Source organism: Triticum aestivum, chromosome 5A (assembly GCF_018294505.1).
Source record: "Triticum aestivum cultivar Chinese Spring chromosome 5A, IWGSC CS RefSeq v2.1, whole genome shotgun sequence".
Taxonomy (NCBI): Eukaryota; Viridiplantae; Streptophyta; class Magnoliopsida; order Poales; family Poaceae; genus Triticum; species Triticum aestivum.
Genome location: NC_057806.1, coordinates 38,663,229 through 38,681,016, shown reverse-complemented (window position 1 = coordinate 38,681,016; position 17,788 = coordinate 38,663,229). Strand labels below are relative to the sequence as shown.

The following is a 17,788-nucleotide window of genomic DNA, read 5'->3' as shown; positions in this document are numbered from 1 at the left end:
AACCTAGCTCCGCCGCATAGCTCGTCGTCGACGTTGTAGTCGCTGTCAGGCTCGCCCGAGCATGGGAACGTGCTCAGGTCCCCTCACCGCGGCCGCTCGTGCCGCTAGGTCCCATCCCCGTGGCCTCTGTCGCTCATCCCGCCTATGGCCGAACTCCGGCGGCCGCTAAGGTTCTCGCCGTCGTCGTATCGAGCCTCCCCGAGACCAACCGGTGGCACCTGGCGATGCGCGCCGACGCCAGCTCTCGAACGCGACCGAAAACGCGGCGAACCGAGCCTTGTAGCCGTTTTCCGGCCATCTCCGGCGGACTTCCGCCACGGGAATGGTCGCCGGCGCGACTCCGGTCGCCGTCCGACGGGGCGCTGACGCGGCAACCCTGGACCACGCCGCTGAGCCACTGCCACTGGGTCCCGCTAACCGTTGACCCAGTCAACTTGCTGACTAGGCGTCCCTGTGACACTGACGTGCGGGCCCCACCGCTTAATCCTCTAATTAAAATGTTTTAATAATTAAAACTAATTAGTTTAGCCAATTAGGCTATGACAGGTGGGGCCCAGTAGCTAATTAACCTAGATTAGTTAGTTTAATGCACTGTTAGGCTAGCAGGGGCTGACATGTGGGTCCCGCTGGACCCACAGGCCAGGTTTGACTTGGTCAGCCGCCCTGCTGACTGCTGATGTCGCTGTGACGTCATGCTGACGCAATAAACCTTTCTGATAATTTATTTAATTCCAGAAAATGGTTTAATCTTTAAAAATTCATAGAAAATAAACCGTAACTCGGATGAAAATGTTTTCTATATGAAAGTTGCTCAGAAAAATCCAACGAATCCGAATACGCGGTCCGTTCATCTGTAACATGCCCCTAGCATGCTGAACTTGGGACATTCCCCCTCCGGTCATCTGTCTGACACAGGTCCGGAACCGGGAAAACATTCCCGGTTGAATTCCCCCTTCACCTATATCGTGTAGCCATACGTTAGGTCACTCCCGGCACAACATATTGCCACGTTATGCTTTGTGATGTTTGTTTGCTTTATATTTACTGTTTCTTCCCCCTCTTCTCTCCGATAGACCCCGAGACCGATGCCGCCCATGTGATCGACTACGTCGACGATGACCCTTCCTTGCCAGAGCAACCAGGCAAGCCCCCCCCCTTTTTGATCATCCCGATATCGCCCATTCTATTCTCTCATGCTTGCATTAGATTTTACTACTGTTATTGTTTGCTCCTATTCTGATGCATAGCCTGCTTTTGTACCTACTGTTGTACCTTACCTGCTTATCCTAATTTGCTTAGTATAGGTTGGTTAGTGATCCATCAGTGACCCCCACCTTGTCCTTGTTGCCCCTGCTTCATCATTGAAGACCCGATCAACGGGATCGAAGACCAGGCCCCTGCACCGCACATCACTCTCCCCTTAGTTGCTCGACACTACTGGGATACTATCGAGTGCCGAGGGTGAGACCTCTACAACACTTCTGATGTTAACCCTGTAGTGTAGCTATTCGGTCGTGGTCATCGAGGGTGATTTCCTCTTTAACCACTTCCGATACGACTCTGTCGTGCAACCCCTCAAGTGTGAACCTCGAGGGTGATTCCTCTACGTTCACCTTGATGATTACATTGAGTGGAACCCACCGAGGGTGATTCCTTGGGTTTTCCTCTTGATGTTTGGACACACGGATACTTGGACTTTACAACTGTTACTTGGAAAGTGATGTGGAGACGGGTTGACCTGGAAGGTGCCCGTGAGATAATTACGAGGCGTGGCCGGGCATTCTTAGCCCTTGCCGCAAGTCCTCGAGACGGGCCAACACGGTCACCTCTTTCGTGAGTCTCTGCTTGTTACCGCGCGTTCCTAATCCACTACGATTTGGATATTTGATCCGAGGGGCCTCTGGCCTGATAGCACTAACCATCACGTGGGCATAGTATGGGCGTTCTGCGTCGTATGCATCAGCCGAAGCTTAATAGACGTCAGCGACGGAGCGGCGCGCGCCGGGTTGGACTGGTAAGCTCCTGCCTTTTTAGGGAGGTAGCTAGGTCTGCTCACCGGCCGCGTTCGCAACGTGCAGGAGTTTCCGGGGAGATGGCCCATGACCCCTGGGGGCATAGGTTTAGTCCGGCGTGTTGGACTCTCTATTAAGTCTAGGTCGGGTTGCGGCGTATTGTTTGGCCGAGGCCGGGCATGACCCAGGAAAGTGTGTCCGGCCAGAGTTAATCGAGCGTGGTGGGTAAGTTGGTGCACCCCTGCAGGGAAGAAAACATCTATCGATAGCCTGTCCTACGGTAACGGACACTTGGAGTTGTATCCCGATCGATACAACTAGAACTGGATACTCATGATGAGAAATGGATTGAGATGAGAAATGGATTGAGATGAGAACTGGATGGTGATGAGGATTTGATTGTGATGATAACTGGATAGTATGGCTCTGGGATTGCTTTCTCGCAGGGAGTCGAGAAAGGATCTCTGGCCGAGGTTGATAACACTACTACCGCTTTACTTTATGCTACTCTACTCCCTCCTGTTTGCTGCAAGATGGTGGTTTCCAGAAGATGCTAGTCTTCGATAGGACTAGACCTTCTCTCTATTCTGGCATTTCTGCAGCCCAGTCCACATATACAGCCTTCCTTTGATAATGTTGCATATGTAGTGTAGATCCTTGCTTGCGAGTACTTTGGATGAGTACTCACGGTTGCTTTGCTTCCCCTTTTTCCCCTTCTTTCTTCTTTCTGGTTGTTGCAACCAGATGGTGGAGTCCAGGAGCCAGATGCCACCTTTGACAACTGCTGCTACCCCGAGGGTGCCTCCTACCACGTGACGGACGCCGGCGACCGGGAGTAGTTAGGAGGCTCCCAGGCAGGAGGCCTTGCCTTTTCGATCGTTGTTGTTTTGTGCTAGCCTTCTTAAGGCAAACTTGTCTAACTCATGTCTGTTCTCAGATATTGTTGCTTCCGCTGACTCTTGTGTTTTCGAGCTTATGTATTCGAGCCCTCGAGGCCCCTGGCTTGTAATATAAAGCTTGTATTATTTTTAAATTGTGTCTAGAGTTGTGTTGTGATATCTTCCCGTGAGTCCTTGATCTTGATCGTACACATTTGCGTGTATGATTAGTGTACGATTGAATCGAGGGCGTCACAAGTTGGTATCAGAGCCGACTGCCTGTAGGTAGCCCCCTTTCCAACTCCTTGACCGAAGTTGAGTCTAGTCACTGAAAAACTTTTACTAACATTGGCTGTGTGGCTTACGGGCCCACGTCGCCATTGGGTGGTATTAGGATCTTTTATTCCTCGTCTATACTCCGGGACTCTGAACTCTCTTCTATTCGGGTTAAAGATTTTACTAACTCTGACTCTAGGATCTCGTAACCACTTCCTCCCGGAGAGCCCCTTCACTGCAGATGATCGCTTGCTTCGCCAGAAGATTCTGCAGATACTCCTCGATGTTTTCCCGAGACCCTTGTGCCCTTTGCCATTGCATTTCTCTACCACCGATAAATCCCCATTGATAGCTACATACACTTGCCGTCCATATAATCATTCCTCGATGCTCTTGTTATTACAAGATGCCCCGAAATTCTCTTTTGCTTCAAGAATCCGTTGAGCTTACTGCCTTGCAGTTTTTTTTGCCCCATGAATACACCCCCCTTCGGATAATTCCTCGCACTCACCGAGGATCCGTTCATCCTCAGTTGTTCGTGTGATTCACAAAATTCTTCGAAATACTATGTGATCTTCCGAAAATCCTCTGCAACCTATTGCTCTTGATTCTCCTTGCCTGCTTGCACTACGATTAGTTCCGTATGTCGAGCAATATCCTTTAAAATTCTTTGTGGTTGTACTTCTGTTCCTATGGATTCAACGTGTGAGCGAATACTGGCAATCACCAATTAATCCTTGGAAATTTTCTTTCCGTCTCCGACATCGCTCCGGTTATGAGTTGGTTCTTGCCCAATCAAGTTTTGATCAGGTGCACCTCTAAGTCTATTCAACTTATCATCTTTTGATCAGAGCCTCTGCTTCCGACCCTTCGTCTTGAAATCATAATTCCTTTGTACCCAAGCATCGAATCATTCAGACGTTTCTATAAGCCAATGCCTTTGCATCTCCTTCTTCATCTGATTGATTACCGATAATCACATCAACTCTGTCGTGAATCGCCAGATCCATTGCTGGGTTGTTATCCGACTGAGTCCTTCACATCCAAAGTCTTGTGAGTTTTTCCCTGATACATAACACCTTCGGTAAATTGTATCATCTGCTTTGACTCCGATACTCTTCTTTTGAACTCGTATCTTTGCTTGGTTGATGGTTGTATAGATTCGTAAAAATGCCCCGATGGGTTGAACTTATGCCTTCCATAATCCGTGTGAACCCGAGAGTTCTCACGAGTCTTACTCTACTGGTACTTCGGCAGATAAATCCTCTGCACTACAATTTCTTTAAAAACGAGGAGTGAATGAAAGGTTATGCATTGAAGAAGTGGGAGTCGACCTTGAACTTTGTGTTCATGCCCATGGACCCGATGTGAAACTTATCATGGAAGCTTCTTGTGATAATAATAATCCCCTTGTTATAAGTTCATATGGTATCTATGTTTGGTCCTTTGCAACCATGGTTCTGAACATGGTTGTTCCCCTTTGATTCCATTTCTCGGACAAGTTAAAGCACTTGTCTTCTACAGACCAATGCATCTCCGCAACCTCTATTTTGATTTTCCTTCGAGTATTACCCTTCGGTACCTCGAGAATAACAAAGAACCGTGTTGCTTCCTACGAGTCTTCATTTGGTATTGCTTCTCATCGATTTCATATTTCCCCGGGTTTTGAGTTGTTAGTCACTCGAGAACGCCGATAAGTGAATCGATTCCACACTCCGATTCTATAACTCTTAAGTAAATTTTGTTGCTTACGAGTTTAATAATCCTTCAAGTCATTCCTAGCCTGATCAGCTGTATTGTTACCGTGCTAAATTTCAACTGTGCTACCAGGTCCTTCCGGAGCACAATCTTCGACGACGAGCTAAGCTTATGTCGATCTTCCTCATTATACCATTTTGCCATGAACAACAAGCTTGCTATCGAGTTTGTGTCTTACTCGTGGTTTCAATAACCTTTCGCTTCATCCTTCCTGTTGCTTGATGGCATCGCTCCTCGATGGCATCTTCATAGAGCCTCTCGACAAATGCGTCGTGATCAGCATCAACATTTTGACTTGCATTGAAATGACAATTGAATTCATGGTGAGGAATACCATCCTTGACCTTCGATGATTTGAGTTATCATCGACAACCCCCTTTGTCTTCTTTCCAACGCATGTTTGATCATGTCTTGGTTATACCTTGGACTCCTTGCTAATCCCGCAACTCTTCCTTGGGTATTTCTTGTGTTTTTTTCAACTACAACCCCTACTTGTAGCACCATGTTAATGCTACCTCGAAGCATGACTGAGGTATTCCGAATATCAACAAGAACGTTGGAAACACATTGCCGAAAGTTTCTTGATCTATTATCCAAACACCGTTGTATGGGTAATATCATGATTCTTCCCTTGCCCCCTTTATCTAAATGCTTTTGAACTTGCTGTCATATCATGTATTTCCTGCTCCGCTTCCCCTTGGGAAGGATATGCTCCCAATTCTTGGGTATAAACACCTTTCCTTTCCATTGGTCTGATTATCCTAATAACCACTTATCTCCTTTCCATTGTTTTGTTTAACCTTCTTGTGAGCTATATGATATAAGCAGGAATAATTTTCTTCTTATAAAACACCCCGTTGTACAACCTTGTCAGTAAGACCCTGTTGCTATTGTTGATGACATTCCGGTATGCCACCGATGGATGAGAACCTTGCCTATTGGCCCGCCTCATTCAACGAGCAGGAAAATGGTTCTCTTCGTCCCTCGCCCTTGGTATCGAGGTTGTTGCCGACATAACTGATAGGCTACCCTCTGACATGCCTTGCTATCGTGATCGTACAAGATGTCAACCCCCTTTCTACTTTTAACCCACATGGTGAGCCCATAACCCACAGTTCCACAGGATCGAAACCTGGCTCTCCTGTACACCCCCTGTTCCCAAAGTTATTCCTCTCGCGTGGACTCGTAAGTAATTCACGAGCCACCTTCCGATGAGATCACCAATTCTGGCATCGGAAACAATAATTATTCCGTTGCTTGGAACCCCTTTTCACCATTTCATTAGGCATCGAATGATTGCCTGCCCGTTAAAACTTGTCATGGTACCCTCATACTTTGCTCTCGACGTTTTATTTAAGTTCAACTCGAGAGATACTTCCGCCTCATTCCCTGATTTATTCACCAGATAATTAACCCTATAAGGGTCAGTTCTCCCGAAGTTACTCTTTACTTCCCCACTTAAATCTCGGGACGAGATTTCTTGTAGTGGAGGAGATTTGTAACACCCCCAGTGTCATGCTACAGTAACCCTCTGTGATTAAGCTAACCATTTATCCAAACAGTGCTTAATCATCTTTGTCCAATATCCCATTTGAAATTCCAGTCAATTCAAATTCAAGTGAAGTTTGAAGTTGATCAAAAGTTGCCGGAAAAATGTTCATCATCTGTCAAAAATTCCATAACAATTATTTGTTAAGGAACACAACATCACTTTGGTGCAAAGATGAACATTAGCAATTATAACAGCACCAATTCAGCATTTTTAAATGCTATCCTTTAAAAAAACAAATGAATTCTTCTGGTCTCCAAAATAATTGTGGCAATGTCTATGATCACCAGGGATTTAATGGGACACCTCCCAAATGTTTGCTAAGTGAAATAGTTGGCCAAATAATTCCCTTTCTCTCTCAAAAAAAAAGGAAATAGAAAAGGGCCTAGCTACTACTGTGCACTTGTAGCCCATTGCTACAGTGCACAGCCCAGCCCACTCCTCCCCGCGGTCGTCCCCTTCCCCTGTTCACCCGACCGAGGCACGCGCCCGCGCGGTCGCCGCCCGACCACCTCGCCACCCCGCTGCTCGCGCCGAGGGGATAAGGCCGAGCCTCCTGGCCTCGTCAGCTCCCCACTCCCACTTGCGCCTCTCCCCCCCAGATCCACCTTTCCCCTCTTCCTCACGCGCTCACTCCTCCCGAGCGCCACCGTCGCCGTGCGTTGGTTGATTCCGCGGCCACCGCTGTCCCCGGCCCTCTCCGACGAATCCCCGAGCGCCGTCGTGCCCCGCGACGTCTTCCTCGACCACCGGACCAAGCCAGGAGCCCCCACAGCAAGCGCGATGACCTCTTCTTCCTCCTCTGCTCCGACGAACGCCGGCGTCGAATTCGGCCACCCCGCACCTGCCCCGAGCCCATTGAGCACACCTACAGGCGCCCAGTGAGCTCCTCCTCCCTATCCCTCTCTCCCCGTGCTCTTCCTCGCGCCATGGCAGCCTCTGCCATCGCCGCCCGAACCTAGCTCCGCCGCATAGCTCGTCGTCGATGTTGTAGTCGCTGTCAGGCTCGCCCAAGCATGGGAACGTGCTCAGGTCCCCTCACCGCGGCCGCTCGTGCCGCTAGGTCCCATCCCCGTGGCCTCTGTCGCTCATCCCGCCTATGGCCGAACTCCGGCGGCCGCTAAGGTTCTCGCCGTCGTCGTATCGAGCCTCCCCGAGACCAACCGGTGGCACCTGGCGATGCGCGCCGACGCCAGCTCTCGAACGCGACCGAAAACGCGGCGAACCGAGCCTTGTAGCCGTTTTCCGGCCATCTCCGGCGGACTTCCGCCACGGGAATGGTCGCCGGCGCGACTCCGGTCGCCGTCCGACGGGGCGCTGACGCGGCAACCCTGGACCACGCCGCTGAGCCACTGCCACTGGGTCCCGCTAACCGTTGACCCAGTCAACTTGCTGACTAGGCATCCCTGTGACACTGACGTGCGGGCCCCACCGCTTAATCCTCTAATTAAAATGTTTTAATAATTAAAACTAATTAGTTTAGCCAATTAGGCTATGACAGGTGGGGTCCAGTAGCTAATTAACCTAGATTAGTTAGTTTAATGCACTGTTAGGCTAGCAGGGGCTGACATGTGGGTCCCGCTGGACCCACAGGCCAGGTTTGACTTGGTCAGCCGCCCTGCTGACTGCTGATGTCGCTGTGACGTCATGCTAACGCAATAAACCTTTCTGATAATTTATTTAATTCCAGAAAATGGTTTAATCTTTAAAAATTCATAGAAAATAAACCGTAACTCGGATGAAAATGTTTTCTATATGAAAGTTGCTCAGAAAAATCCAACGAATCCGAATACGCGGTCCGTTCATCTGTAACATGCCCCTAGCATGCTGAACTTGGGACATTCCCCCTCCGGTCATCTGTCTGACACAGGTCCGGAACCGGGAAAACATTCCCGGTTGAATTCCCCCTTCACCTATATCGTGTAGCCATACGTTAGGTCACTCCCGGCACAACATATTGCCACGTTATGCTTTGTGATGTTTGTTTGCTTTATATTTACTGTTTCTTCCCCCTCTTCTCTCCGATAGACCCCGAGACCGATGCCGCCCCTGTGATCGACTACGTCGACGATGACCCCTCCTTGCCAGAGCAACCAGGCAAGCCCCCCCTTTTTGATCATCCCGATATCGCCCATTCTATTCTCTCATGCTTGCATTAGATTTTACTATTGTTATTGTTTGCTCCTATTCTGATGCATAGCCTGCTTTTGTACCTACTGTTGTACCTTACCTGCTTATCCTAAATTGCTTAGTATAGGTTGGTTAGTGATCCATCAGTGACCCCCACCTTGTCCTTGTTGCCCCTGCTTCATCATTGAAGACCCGATCAACGGGATCGAAGACCAGGCCCCTGCACCGCACATCACTCTCCCCTTAGTTGCTCGACACTACTGGGATACTATCGAGTGCCGAGGGTGAGACCTCTACAACACTTCTGATGTTAACCCTGTAGTGTAGCTATTCGGTCGTGGTCATCGAGGGTGATTTCCTCTTTAACCACTTCCGATACGACTCTGTCGTGCAACCCCTCAAGTGTGAACCTCGAGGGTGATTCCTCTACGTTCACCTTGATGATTACATTGAGTGGAACCCACCGAGGGTGATTCCTTGGGTTTTCCTCTTGATGTTTGGACACACGGATACTTGGACTTTACAACTGTTACTTGGAAAGTGATGTGGAGACGGGTTGACCTGGAAGGTGCCCGTGAGATAATTACGAGGCGTGGCCGGGCATTCTTAGCCCTTGCCGCAAGTCCTCGAGACGGGGCAACGGGGTCACCTCTTTCGTGAGTCTCTGCTTGTTACCGCGCGTTCCTAATCCACTACGATTTGGATATTTGATCCGAGGGGCCTCTGGCCTGATAGCACTAACCATCACGTGGGCATAGTATGGGCGTTCTGCGTCGTATGCATCAGCCGAAGCTTAATAGACGTCAGCGACGGAGCGGCGCGCGCCGGGTTGGACTGGTAAGCTCCTGCCTTTTTAGGGAGGTAGCTAGGTCTGCTCACCGGCCGCGTTCGCAACGTGCAGGAGTTTCCGGGGAGATGGCCCATGACCCCTGGGGGCATAGGTTTAGTCCGGCGTGTTGGCCTCTCTATTAAGCCTAGGTCGGGTTGCGGCGTATTGTTTGGCCGAGGCCGGGCATGACCTAGGAAAGTGTGTCCGGCCAGAGTTAATCGAGCGTGGTGGGTAAGTTGGTGCACCCCTGCAGGGAAGAAAACATCTATCGATAGCCTGTCCTACGGTAACGGACACTTGGAGTTGTATCCCGATCGATACAACTAGAATTGGATACTCATGATGAGAAATGGATTGAGATGAGAAATGGATTGAGATGAGAACTGGATGGTGATGAGGATTTGATTGTGATGATAACTGGATAGTATGGCTCTGGGATTGCTTTCTCGCAGGGAGTCGAGAAAGGATCTCTGGCCGAGGTTGATAACACTACTACCGCTTTACTTTATGCTACTCTACTCCCTCCTGTTTGCTGCAAGATGGTGGTTTCCAGAAGATGCTAGTCTTCGATAGGACTAGACCTTCTCTCTATTCTGGCATTTCTGCAGCCCAGTCCACATATACAGCCTTCCTTTGATAATGTTGCATATGTAGTGTAGATCCTTGCTTGCGAGTACTTTGGATGAGTACTCACGGTTGCTTTGCTTCCCCTTTTTCCTCTTCTTTCTTCTTTCTGGTTGTTGCAACCAGATGGTGGAGTCCAGGAGCCAGATGCCACCTTTGACAACTGCTGCTACCCCGAGGGTGCCTCCTACCACGTGACGGACGCCGACGACCGGGAGTAGTTAGGAGGCTCCCAGGCAGGAGGCCTTGCCTTTTCGATCGTTGTTGTTTTGTGCTAGCCTTCTTAAGGCAAACTTGTCTAACTCATGTCTGTTCTCAGATATTGTTGCTTCCGCTGACTCTTGTGTTTTCGAGCTTATGTATTCGAGCCCTCGAGGCCCCTGGCTTGTAATATAAAGCTTGTATTATTTTTAAATTGTGTCTAGAGTTGTGTTGTGATATCTTCCCGTGAGTCCTTGATCTTGATCGTACACATTTGCGTGTATGATTAGTGTACGATTGAATCGAGGGCGTCACAATACATATGTATGAGGGTCTACATTTATACCGTGTTAAAAAAATTGACATACAAATATACTACTAAAAAAACCGCTACATCATCACAAAACTTAACTGTCCCTTGTCCAAACCCTCTTCTCTCCGCTGCCGAACCATCCCTAATCCGTCCGCTCACTTTTCCGTCGCGTCGCTGCCTCCCAGTCCCCCCTTGGAGGCAACCGCTTCTGCCATCGTCGCTGGCCCTAATCGAGAGTTCCAACCGTCGCCGACCCCCGTCCTCCTTCCAACTCCCACAATGGCATCAATAGTGAGGGTGCCGTCAAGGTGCACAGCAGAGACGGCGCGGGCCACGGTCGCGTTCGAGATCGCCGGCTACAGCCGGCACAAGGGCCTTTTTAGAGGCAAATTCCTCCGTTCTCCTGCGTTCTCCATCGGTGGCTACGAATGGTGCGTCCGCTACTACACCGACGCTGAGGAGAGCGAAGGCCACGTCTCTGTCTACCTCGAGCTCTTGACCAAGAACGCCGAGGTGAGGGCGCTCTGCAGCTTTATGCTTGTGGATTCGGTTAAAGAGAAGTCGATTGTGGTGCACTCTTTCAAGGAACCACGAGTGTTTAGCGGTAAATGGCCATCATGGGGCCTGCTAAAGTTCATGAAGAGCACCCTTGAAGTAGAGTCCGTGTACCTGCGGAACGATCGTCTCGTGATCGAGTGCGAAGGCAGTGTTATCAAGGAAACACTCGAGATCCATGTGCCACCCTCTGACCTTTCGGATAATCTTGCAAAATTGCTAGAGCGGAAAGGAGCAGACGTGACTTTCAACGTTCAAGGGGAGTTTTTTCTGCTCATAAGATTTTGCTTGCGACACGGTCGGCGGTCTTCGACGCGGAGTACTACGGGCCGATGGGGGGCAAAGGGGCACAGGACATAACTATTGACGACATGCAGCCTGCTGTTTTCAAGTCATTTCTTCACTTCATTTACACGGATTCAATGCCTTCCATGGACGATCTTGAGGATGATGACAAAAGAGAAATGGTTAAGCACTTACTTGTGGCTGCAGATAAGTATGCCATGGAAAGGATGAAGATGGTATGTGAACGCATGCTATGCAAGAGTCTTGATGTTGAGAATGTGGCGACCATATTAGCTCTGGCTGACTAGCATAATTGCAGAAATCTCAAAGATGCTTGCATTGAATTTATGCTCTCTTCGAATAGAATGAATGATGTGATCGCAAGTCAAGGGTATGTACAGCTCAAAAGATCTTCGCCTGATATCATTGTAGATGTGTTGGAGAGGGCAGCCAAGTCCCGCAAAATTTAGTACGCCAACCTGGTATGAGCTACGTTTATCCTTCCATTCTGATAGATCTTTGGAGGCAAATCAGTTATGTTGGGTTGGAGAAAGTAATTAAGTCTTTCTGAATTTAGCATGCCCGTCCTGGCTTAGCTTCTTCCAGTTACTTTTTACACAGCCACATGAGATGAGGTTGCCATCATTTGAAGTTTCCAGAGATCTTTAGGAGGAAGCAGTTGGTTCTATAAAATGGATGTCTCCAATGTATTGGTTAGCCCGTCTGATATAAGTATATATGAATCAATGGTAGCTCACTAGTTGTCCTTTTCACTTTAGTGTCTGGCTTATGTGAAGAATGAATCCTATCACTTTTGAGATGATCTGTTTTACATGTATGAAAAACATATATTTGACTGCTAAATGCTAGGTTTTAATTAGAGACAGTTACAAATGGTTTCTTGGCATGGTTGACTAACCCAACAAATATGGAATATACTACCAATTTTTTTATGTTCCGCTTGGAAAGATACTATACATGAATTATGTGCAGTTAAAAAAATTATATGCAATAGTTTTCTGTTCATGAATTTTGATCATAGAGGGTATGATGGGAAGAGAAAATGTTTATTGAATCCTCATTTAATTGAAAATGTTGAGTGAGTCAGATTGAGACAGCAACACAGATTTTGTACAAGAACACGCGCTACATGAGCTATCCTATCCGCATGGTGTTGTTCAAGATTCATTCGACATTATTTCTGCAGCTAGCACCTCACTACCAGAAAAACTGGGGTTGCCGACGGCCAAATCTATGCCGACGGCCCCTGTCGGCATCTATGGACCTATGCCGACGGCCAAGGATAGGCCGTAGGCGTAGAATAGCCGTCGGCATACATCCATCTGCCGTCGGCATAGACGAGGCTGTCGGGACCGCCCGAGCTACGCCTACGGGGCCCGTTGGCATAGGACAGGCCGTCGGCATAGCCTGGCCCCACCTGCACGATCAGCGCTGACCATTTGACGGCGTTGATCCTACGCCGACGGGCGGTAACGGCGGTCGTCGGCATATCCTTGGCAGAGGTATGCCTACGGCATAGCCTCGGCATAGGCCCCTCTGCCACGTCAACGATCCGTGTGCCACGCCACGTCATCGATCCGTGTGTGCACAGATATGCCGACGGCCTTGCCGTCGGCATATGTTTACTTTATTTAATTTTTTATTTTTACTTTGGTTATCTGTGGCAGAGGTATGCCTACGGCACAGCCGTCGGCATAGGCCCCTTCGCCACGTCACCGATCCATGTGCCACGCCACGTCATCGATCCGTGGGACAACCTCCATCATCGATCCGTGTATTTTACTTTATTTTTTTATTTTTACTTTGTTTTGTTATTTTTACTTTATTTTAGTTTTTTCTTTTGCATAAGATAATTATGCCTTATCTAAAAAAACATACCCGATGGTATATCGGTTGCCCCCCGTTATGAACGTCGCTATCACCGTGTCACGGAGGGGGGAAACGGTCAACACGGAAGGAATTCTGGTTGGTGGGGGGATTCGGGGTGTAGCTATGTCACCGAAACATCACACGGGTCCCGATGCATATGTGAAAGTGTTCATGCATGCGTAGACGCCCGTCTTGGGGCTCCGGGGTGTGCCCCCCTCTCACGGATGGCGTTGCCGCCGGCACCTGGAGGGGGGAAACGAACGCGTGGGGTCTACACGGAGGGGATCTTGCTGTGGGTCTGGCCCGGATGTTGCTCCAAAGTGTTCCTATGGGCTGACCTAACACAACCGGGTGGGGAGGTCCACTGGTCAAAGCCCATCCGTGCAAAGTCAAATGGCTAGATCCCGTGGTAAACGCTACAGGGTTAGGCGGGACGGGGGCACTGGGGGGTAGCAATGCCACCGGAGCGTTGCACCGGGCCCTCATACATGCGGGGTGGTGTGGTGGCATGTCCGAAGAGGCGGGACGCGTCTCCGGTGTGTGGCCCCCCCTCACGGACGGCGATGACACGGTAGTAGACGTTCTGCGGTAACCATGCGGCGTCAATATTACTAAATACTCGGAGCGCGATAAAATCATGAGTTTTTTTGCACGACGTGGGCGCATGTGCTATAGGAACGATGGTATTTTTTCATAATTTTTGGTGATGGAGAAGTATCCGAAAAATTCCCTCTACGCGGATTGCCCTTCGCGCGTCTACGGTTGTGGCCAGCGGCCTCCGGGGGCTATCATGCCGCCAAATCTTGCGTAGGCGGCCTCTCACAAGTCTGGAAGTGTTGTGGCGGTTGCAAACGCCCGACACGCGTGTCCGGGGTGTGCCCCCCCTCACGGACGGCGCTGCCGCCGACACCTGGAGGGGGGAAACGGACGCGTGGGGTCTACACGGAGGGGATCTTGCTGTGGGTCTGGCCCGGATGTTGCTCCAAAGTGTTCCTATGGGCTAACCTAACACAACCGGGTGGGGAGGTCCACTGGTCAAAGCCCGTCCGTGCAAAGTCAAAGGCCTAGATCCCGTGGTCAAACGCTACAGGGTTAGGCGGGACGGGGGCACTGGGGGGTAGCAATGCCACCGGAGCGTCGCACCGGGCCCTCATACATGCGGGGTGGTGTGTGATACGTCTCCAACGTATCTATAATTTTTGATTGCTCCATGCTACTTTATCTACTGTTTTGGACTATATTGGGCTTTATTTTCCACTTTTATATTATTTTTGGGACTAACCTATTAACCGGAGGCCCAGCCCAGAATTGCTGTTTTTTTTGCCTATTTCAGTATTTCGAGGAAACAGAATATCAAACGGAGTCCAAACGGAATGAAACCTTCGGGAACGTGATCTTCTCACCGAACGTGATCCAGGAGACTTGGACCCTACTCCAAGAAGTTTCCGGGGAGGTCACGAGGGTGGAGGGCGCCCCCCCTGGGCGCGTCCCCCTGCCTTGTGGGCCCCTCGGAGCTCCACCGACGTGCTCCTTCCTCCTATATATACCTACGTACCCCCATTAGACCAAAGACGGAGCCAAAAACCTAATTCCACCGCCGCAACTTCCTGTATCCACGAGATCCCATCTTGGGGCCTGTTCCGGAGCTCCGCCGGAGAGGGCATCCATCACAGAGGGCTTCTACATCAACACCATAGCCCTTCCGATGAAGTGTGAGTAGTTTACTTCAGACCTTCGGGTCCATAGCTAGTAGCTAGATGACTTCTTCTCTCTTTTTGGATCTCAATACAATGTTCTCCCCCTCTCTCGTGGAGATCTATTCGATGTAATATTCTTTTTGCGGTGTGTTTGTTAAGACCGATGAATTGTGGGTTTATGATCCAACTTATCTATGAATAATATTTGAATCTTCTCTGAATTCTTTTATGTATGATTGAGTTATCTTTGCAAGTCTCTTCGAATTATCCATTTGGTTTGGCCAACTAGATTGGTAGTTCTTGCAATGGGAGAAGTGTTTAGCTTTGGGTTCAATCTTGCGGTGTCCTTACTCAGTGACAGAAAGAGTTGCAAGGCACATATTGTATTGTTGCCATCGAGGATAACAAGATGGGGTATTTATCATATTGCATGAATTTATTCCTCTACATCATGTCATCTTGCTTAAGGCGTTACTCTGTTTTTAACTTAATACTCTAGATGCATGCTAGATAGCGGTCGATGAGTGGAGTAATAGTAGTAGATGCAGGCAGGAGTCGGTCTACTTGTCACGGACGCGATGCCTATATACATGATCATACCTAGATAACCTCATAACTATGCTAAATTCTATCAATTGCTCCACAGTAATTTGTTCATCCACCGTAGAATATCTATGCTCTTGAGAGAAGCCACTAGTGAAACCTATGGCCCCCGGGTCTATTCTCATCATATCAATCTCCATTACTTTATTTTACTTGTTTTGCTTTTACTTTTCACTTTGCATCTTTATACCAAAAATACCAAAAATATTATCTCTATCAGATCTCACTCTCGTAAGTGACCGTGAAGGGATTGACAACCCCTAAGCGTTGGTTGCGAGTTGCTACCGTTTTGTGCAGGTACGAGGGACTTGCGCGTGACCTCCTACTGGATTGATACCTTGGTTCTCAAAAACTGAGGGAAATACTTACGCTACTGTGCTGCATCACCCCCTCCTCTTCAGGGAAAACCAACACTAGCTCGAGACGTAGCAAGAAGGATTTCTGGCGCCGTTGCCGGGGAGGCCTAGGCCATGTCAAGTGAATATTTACTCTCCCGTCAACGAGCCATTTCTGGCGCCGTTGCCGGGGAAGCCTACGCAAAAGTCAACATACCAAGTACCCATCACAATCTCTATCTCTCGCATTACATTATTTGCCATTTGCCTCTCGTTTTCCTCTCCCCCACTTCACCCTTGCCGTTTTATTCGCCCTCTCTTTCCCAATCTCCTCCTCTTTTTCCCTTTGCCTTTTGTTTGCTCATGTGTTAGTTTGCTTACCTGTCGCTATGCCGGATTCCTTATCCGCTCCTATGTCTTCCGAGTTTGAAGTTCTTCACTTCAAGCAATGGCAAGGAGAAAACTTAAAAGATGCTTGGTATAGGATGATGGAATCTTATCGTAAGTGCACCCTAGAGGTGAACTTTAGAATTCTTCTTCGCAATTTTTATGTTGGGTTAAACATGACGCATAGACAACTCTTGGATTGCATGGCCAAGGGAAATTTTATTAATATTGATCCTGGTATTGCGCATGAGATTATAGAGGGAATAGTGGGAACACCACCCCAAAAGGGAGGATCTCATCCTACCCAGGAAGAAACCCAAGTGTTTGAGAAGATTTGCGAAGTAACAAAGATTTTACAAAAGTCTCTTGATCCTCTTAAAAATATTAGCGGAAATCTTAACCGTATGAATATGTTGATTACTCTTGCAATAAACAGTTGGATTCTTTAGATCAAAAATTTCCGAGTATGAAGGGAAGAGGGAAGAACCCCCCGGATTCGAGCATGACTCCGCTAAAAAGTTGAAAATTAAAGATGGCAATACCTAGATCTATCCTTGCTTTTATGCCTAGCTAGGGGCGTTAAACGATAGCGCTTGTTGGGAGGCAACCCAATTTTATTTTGTGTTTTTTGTTTTTGGTTCTGTTTAGGAATAAATAATCCATCTAGATTCTGTTTAGATGTGGTTTTATCTTTTAATTAGTGTTTGTGCCAAGTTAAACCTATTAGATCTTCTTGGAAGATAGTTATTTGATCTTGCTGTAATTTCCAGAATCTTTGTGCTTAGTGCCCGAATTGTCAAAAATCACCAGAACGTGATAAAATAGTGATTCCAATTGCTTCTGATCAATAAACAAATTTCCCAGGTCTTCTAATTTTCGTAGAATTTTTTGGGTTCCAGAAGTTTGCGTTAGTAACAGATTACTACAGACTATTCTGTTTTTGACAGATTCTGTTTTGCGTGTGTTGTTTGCTTATTTTGATGAATCTATGGCTAGTAAAATAGTTTATAAACCATATAGAAGTTGGAATACAGTAGGTTTAACACCAATACAAATAAATAACAAGTTCACTACAGTACCTTAAAGTAGTCTTTTGTTTTCTTTCTCTAATGGAGCTCACGAGATTTCTATTGAGTTTTGTGTTGTGAAGTTTTCAAGTTTTGGGTGAATTCTTTTGATGGATTATGGAACAAGGAGTGGCAAGAGCCTAAGCTTGGGGATGCCCATGGCACCCCCAAGATAATCCAAGGACACCAAAAAGTCAAAGCTTGGGGATGCCCCGGAAGGCATCCCCTCTTTCGTCCACTTCCATCGGTAATTTACTTGGAGCTATATTTTTATTCACCACATGATATGTGTTTTGCTTGGAGCGTCTTGTATTATTTGTGTCTTTGCTTGTTAGTCTACCACAATCATCCTTTCTGTACACACCTTTTGAGAGAGCCATGTATGAATTGAAATTTGTT

The 17,788-nt window shown here is 48.1% G+C and overlaps 1 pseudogene; it reads left to right on the top strand.

The window, feature by feature from the left end:
* Window positions 1-10,849: 10,849 nt before the first annotated feature.
* Window positions 10,850-17,788, top strand: part of LOC123106476 (BTB/POZ and MATH domain-containing protein 1-like) — a 50,188-nt pseudogene continuing 43,249 nt past the window's right edge.